Source organism: Vulpes vulpes, chromosome 1 (assembly GCF_048418805.1).
Source record: "Vulpes vulpes isolate BD-2025 chromosome 1, VulVul3, whole genome shotgun sequence".
NCBI classification, from domain to species: Eukaryota; Metazoa; Chordata; class Mammalia; order Carnivora; family Canidae; genus Vulpes; species Vulpes vulpes.
This window is the reverse complement of record NC_132780.1, coordinates 68,514,381-68,520,230: the sequence shown is the minus strand read 5'-3', so window position 1 is coordinate 68,520,230 and position 5,850 is coordinate 68,514,381. Positions and strand designations below refer to the sequence as shown.

Genomic DNA, 5,850 nt, shown 5'->3' with positions numbered 1-5,850 from the left:
GCCCACAAGTTTGATAACACAAATGAAATAGAGTAATTTCTTGCACAACAAAATCTGCCAAAACTCACACAAGAAGAAATAGACTATTTGAACAAGTGTTACAAAATACACTGATGCACTAGGCCCAGTGTATTCACTGAATACACTGAATTTGCTAGTGTGGATTCACTAGCAAATCCTACCACACATTTAAGAAGGAAATTATACCAAGTCTCTACAGTCTTTTCCAGAAGATAGAAGCAGAGGACTATCCTTAGCTCACTCTCTGAAGCCAACATTACTCTGATAAGAAAATCAGACAGAAACATTATAAGAAAAGAAAGCTGCAGACTAACATCTCTCATGAACATAGATGCAAAATCCTCAAACAAATATAGAAAAACAAATCCTACAATGTCTAAAAACAATTATACACCACAGCCAAATGGGATTTATCTCAAGTATGCAAGTTTGTTTTAACATCTCAAAATTAATGTAAGTCATAACATCAACAAGCTGAAAAAGAAGAAAATCACAGAATCATATCTATAGATGCAGGAAAAGCATTTGACAAAATCCAAAACCCAGTCATAAAAAAAATTGAAAACAAACAAAACAAAGCAAAACCCCTTAGCAAACTAAGAGTAAAAGGGAACTTCTTCAAATAGATAGGAACATCTACAGAAAAGCTACAGATAATGTCATATTTAATGGTGTGAAAGTTGAAGCTTTCTCACTAATATCAGGTGCAAGGATGTCCCCTCTCCCCACTCCTTTTCAGCATCATACTGGAAGTCCTTGATGATGCAAGAAGACAAGGAAATGAAATAAAAGGTAGACAGATTGAGAAGGAATGAATAAAAATATCTTTGTTCCCAGATAGTATAATTACCTATGTAAAAAATCCAGAAGAATCAACCAAAAAAAGAAAAAAATTCTAGAGCTGATAAGTAATTATAACAAGGTTACAGGATACAAGGTTAATATACAAAAGTTTATGAACAGATGTTTACATCCACGGTCATTCAGAAATTGCAAATTTAAAACAGCAGTGAGATACCTTTCTATACCTATTAGAATGAACAAATTCAAAACACTCAAAACACCAAAAGCTGATGAGAATGGAACAATGGGAACTGTGGTTCATTGTTAGTGAAAATGCAAAATAACACAGTCACTTTGGAAAACAGATTTTCAATTTCTTACTAAACAAAGTACATTCTCACTATATGATCCAATAATCATGCTCTTGATATTTCCCCAAATGAGTTAAAAACATATATCCACACAAAAATCTCCCTATGAATATTTATAGCAGCTTTATTCATAATTGCCATTTAAAAGCAACCAAGATGTCCCTCATGAGGTAAATTGATAAACAAACTGTGGTACATCCAAACAGTGTAATATTATTAAGCAATAAAAAGATATGAGATATCAGGATGCCTTGGTGGCTCAGTTTTTGGCTTAGGGCATGATCCTGGGGTTCTGGGATCAAGTCTGCATCAGGCTCCCCACAGGAAGCCTACAGGCAGCCTGCTTCTCCCTCTGCCTTTATCTCTGCCTCTCTGTCTGTTGTGAATAAATAAAAAATAAAATCTTAAAAAAAAGATGAGATATCAAGACATGAAAAGACATGGAGGAACCTTAAATAGGTATTACTAAGTGACAGAAGCCAACCTGAAAAGGTTTTCTACCTTGGAACTCAAACTATATGACTCTGTGGAGAAGGCAAAATTATGGAAACAATATAAAGATAAGTGGCTACCCAGGGTTGGGAGAGAGGAGAGGAGGGAATGGTCAGAACATAGATGACTTTTAGGGCAGTGAAAACGTTCTATATAATATTATCATGATGGATACATGCCATCATACATTAGCCCAAACTCACAGAATATACAACACCAAGAGTGAGCCATAAGGTAAATTATGGATTTTAGGGGATAATGATGTGTCAGTGTAGGTCTATTGATTATAACAAATGTAGCACTGTGGTGTTGGATGTTGACAGTGGAAGAGGCTGTGCATGTGGGGGAGGGGGCTGGGGTTACATGGGGATTCCCTGTCCCTTCCACTCAATTTTTTTCAGGTAATTTAAAACTGCTCTAAGTCTCCAGCTGTGGGCCTGTGGGGAGCATGGCAGTGGTTTTTGAGTGGAGACAAGGAGAAGGAGTTGCCAAGAGGTGGCTGGAAGTCTTGTTGAGAGAACTTAGAGAAATCTTAGCAATTTCAGGAAACCAAAAGTTGTTACCACCTGGAGAAGAAAACCAGGTCCTGGAGTTATTAATTCACAGAGATGTGGAATTTCAAGAACTGATGAAATTGGTACTTAATCAGGCAAAAATCCATCATTAAATGCAAGTTGTAGAAAAGAAAGTGGAGAAGAGAGACAGTGATGTTCAGCAACTACAGAAATAGCTAAAAGAAGTAGAGCAACTACTGGCAACAGTTGTTTACCAAGCAAAAGAAAACTCAAATCAATACAAAAAGCAAGAAAAACTGCCATCTCCTCCGAAGAAATAATTAAGTGTGCACATAGGATTAGTGCAAGTAACCCTGTGTGTGCCACCACTGACCTGGGTTCCAGGGGACCATATCTGACTGAATTGAGATGAGAAGTGGATTAGTGGGTCAAATGAACAATCCTCCCACTAACGGTGTTAATGGTCATGTACCAGGGGATTTACTTGCTACAGGGAGATTGCCAGATGTCCTTGCTCCACAATGCCCATGGCAGTCAAATGCCATGCCAATGAATATGCTACCACCAAATCACAGAAGTCACTGTTTGTTGAGACCTCTGGGGCATAATAAAGAAAATGAAGAAGATGTAGACTATGTCAACAGATTCATCAAGCAGTAGTAGTGACTCTGATCAAAAAACAAGAGACAAAATTCATACAGACTTGAATACCATGGGCGGGAGGGGAGGGTACCTGGATGGCTCAATAGGTTAAACGCTGGACTTTTGATTTTGGCTTGGGTCATGATCTCAGGGTCATGAGATCAAGCCCTGTTTAGGCTTCATGCTGGGCATGCAGTCTGCTTAAGATTCTCTCTCTCCCTCTGCGTCTCCCCCAACCTCTCTCCCTCTAAAAAACAAACAAAACAGAATTGAATATTATAGAATTCTGTTTCTTAAACAATTGCAAGCCTGTAAAAAAAATAGCCAAGTAATACTGGCTACAGTGGAATTGTGTAGCCCACTAAAAATCACTGGGCTTCCTTTTTCAAGCCAAAAATCATGATTTCAATTCTAAACCACTAAGTGAATATTTAAAGAATAATCAAAATTTACTGTTGAGGAAAAAAAATCATTTCAGTGCCTCTTTACCCTGTTATTCCAGTTAAGTTGGACTTGTACTTAGTAGTTCTGGAAATAAAAGTTGAAGGAAATGACCCATGTACATATCACTAATCAGCCCCTGGAATTATTCAGAAAAGCATTTAAAATAAGTGCAGTGGATCACTGAATGTATATAATATCTCAAAATAACAAAACTCTTATTTGAAAGTGAAAGCTGGTAGCTTCTGTCACAATAACGGAGGAAATCGTCTCAATTTGTACTATCTGTAATTATTGTAATCTTTGTAAATAAATTCACTTTTGTTTGTTAAAAAATAAAATAAAAATAATATAACTGCTCTAAAAGAGCAATGACATGGACGGAGCTAGAGATTATTATGCTAAGTGAAATAAATCAGAGAAAGACAAATACCGTGTGATTTCATTCATATGTGGAACTTAAGAAACAAAATTAATGAACATAGGGGAAAGAAAAAAAAAAGAAAGAAAGGGAGGCAAACTGGAAGAGAGACTCTTGACTATAGACAAGGAACTGAGGGTTGTTGGAGTGAGGTAGGTGGGGGATGGGCTGGATGGGGGATGGGCATTAAGGAGGGTACTTGTGATGAGCACCTCATGTTGTAGGTACGTGATGAAACACTTGAATTCTACTCCTGAAACCAAGATTATATTACACGTTAACTAACTAGAATTTAAATCAAAACTTGAAGCATTAAAAAGAAACTGCTCTAAGAAAGGGTGTTTATTAAAAAAAAAAAACTTACACACATGGATCTTAAAACAGAAAGCAAAAACTTATAAGCTAGAAAGAAAAAGAGACAAACCCACAAGTTACATACTGCATTATATTCTTGCAAAGGCAAATTAGAGAGCTAGAAAACAGATCAGTGACCGCCAGGACTGTGGGCTGGGGGAAGGGCTCACCACAAGAGGGAACAGGAAAATGTTTCAGGGTGATGAAACTGTACAAAATCTTTATTGTGGTCGTAATTGCAAGCCTATATACATTTGTCAAAACTTACTGAGCCCTACACTAAAAGGGAGAATTTTACTATACATAAATTAATTTTTTTAATTTTTCAACCAGGAAAAATAAACACTAAAAAGTGACAAAATATTCATTGCAATCTCTATCTGCAGCTATCTGTCTTACTTCTAGTAATTCAATTTACTAGGAAAACTTATTTCTAAGATTAGCACTCGCACTTCTCAGCTGCACCAAAATCAAAACTACCCCAGGGATCACTTTTCTCGTGTGAAAAAGTGAAATGAGGGTATTCAATAAACAAAGGAAATGATGTCTGAGACCTCTTTCGGAATACATGTCATTGCATGGATTCAGTGCACATCTGTTTAAGCAATTCTTTTAGGTTTTTGTCTGCTAACCATCTTCATAAACTCATCTGCAAGTTGAAAAAAAAAAGTAGTATGAATCACTGTATAGCCAAAGATGTGGTTATTCACTAAAACTCAGCATTGGAAAGCAACTTGATGATCAGACATTCCAAATCCTTATTGTAAAGCACATTGGTGCCAGATGGGTTAGTGCCCAAGGCAGCTTGTTGGTGACCACTCTGGACCATGTCAGATTGTTTCAGCTGCTTTTGTTTCTGCTTTCCATCTCCATCTAGCACGTAGTGGAGTGTAACAAGCATAGTCATGTTTTTCTTTTACTCCAAACTTCCCAAAGCATTGCCATCTCACTCGAAAGAAAATCCAAAGTCCATGCGGTAGTAAGTATGGGTTCACAAAGATACATTCCCTTCTTGCTTCTGGGACTTTACTTCTTATGACTCTTTGTCCTCATTCTTTCTGTTCCAGGAACATAGGATTCATTGCTGTACTTCAACCCACTATGGAGCTGGCTCCTCTTCGAGAATGCTCTTCCCTGGCCTCACTTTGCCTCTGGTTCTAGCTCTTTCAGTTCCTCTAGGTCTTTAATCAAATGCTACCTGAAACTATTAAGCCATCATATTTAAAGATAAAACTTCCCATCCCCATTGACTATGCTCTTCTTGTCACTTAAAAGTATGTGACATGCTGTAGATTTTAAAATAATGTTTCCTCAGTTCTATCCAACTATGATGGACCTCCTCAGGACAGGGAAAAATGGATAAGAAAGTTACTCCCAAGGAGCAGAATTAGAGTTAATCAAAAAAATATCCACCATCAGCCACAGGGTCTTCACAAAACCTACTCAGAATCCATTCTTAAATGCGATGGATGGTGGAAGCTATCTGCCTCCCATTATTTAATTCTTTCCTGCACTGGAGATTGTGTTCCAGTTACCATGCACCTGTTCCACATCACTGCTGGTGTGAGGGAGGTAAACATGACTTGTCTATGGGGTGACAGCTTTTAAACACTGTCAGCAGACAGTACTGAGGTCTGGACTTGTACTGACTGGTGGGACACTGGGTTGTCTCCCTTGGGAATGGGCAAGAATATTCCCCTTAGGAAGATGAGTGCAAACATATTATCTGGTGCTACTGGATGGCTAAATGGACAAGAAAATTCATGTACCTCTCCTCATAGTATAGAGCTGTCACTGGAAGCACTGGCCA

General features: G+C 37.8%; 1 pseudogene; it reads left to right on the top strand.

Annotated features, from left to right (window-relative positions):
- The first annotated feature begins 2,115 nt into the window (after window positions 1-2,115).
- LOC112932969 (mediator of RNA polymerase II transcription subunit 4 pseudogene) lies at window positions 2,116-5,201 on the top strand (annotated as a pseudogene).
- The last annotated feature ends 649 nt before the right edge of the window (window positions 5,202-5,850 follow it).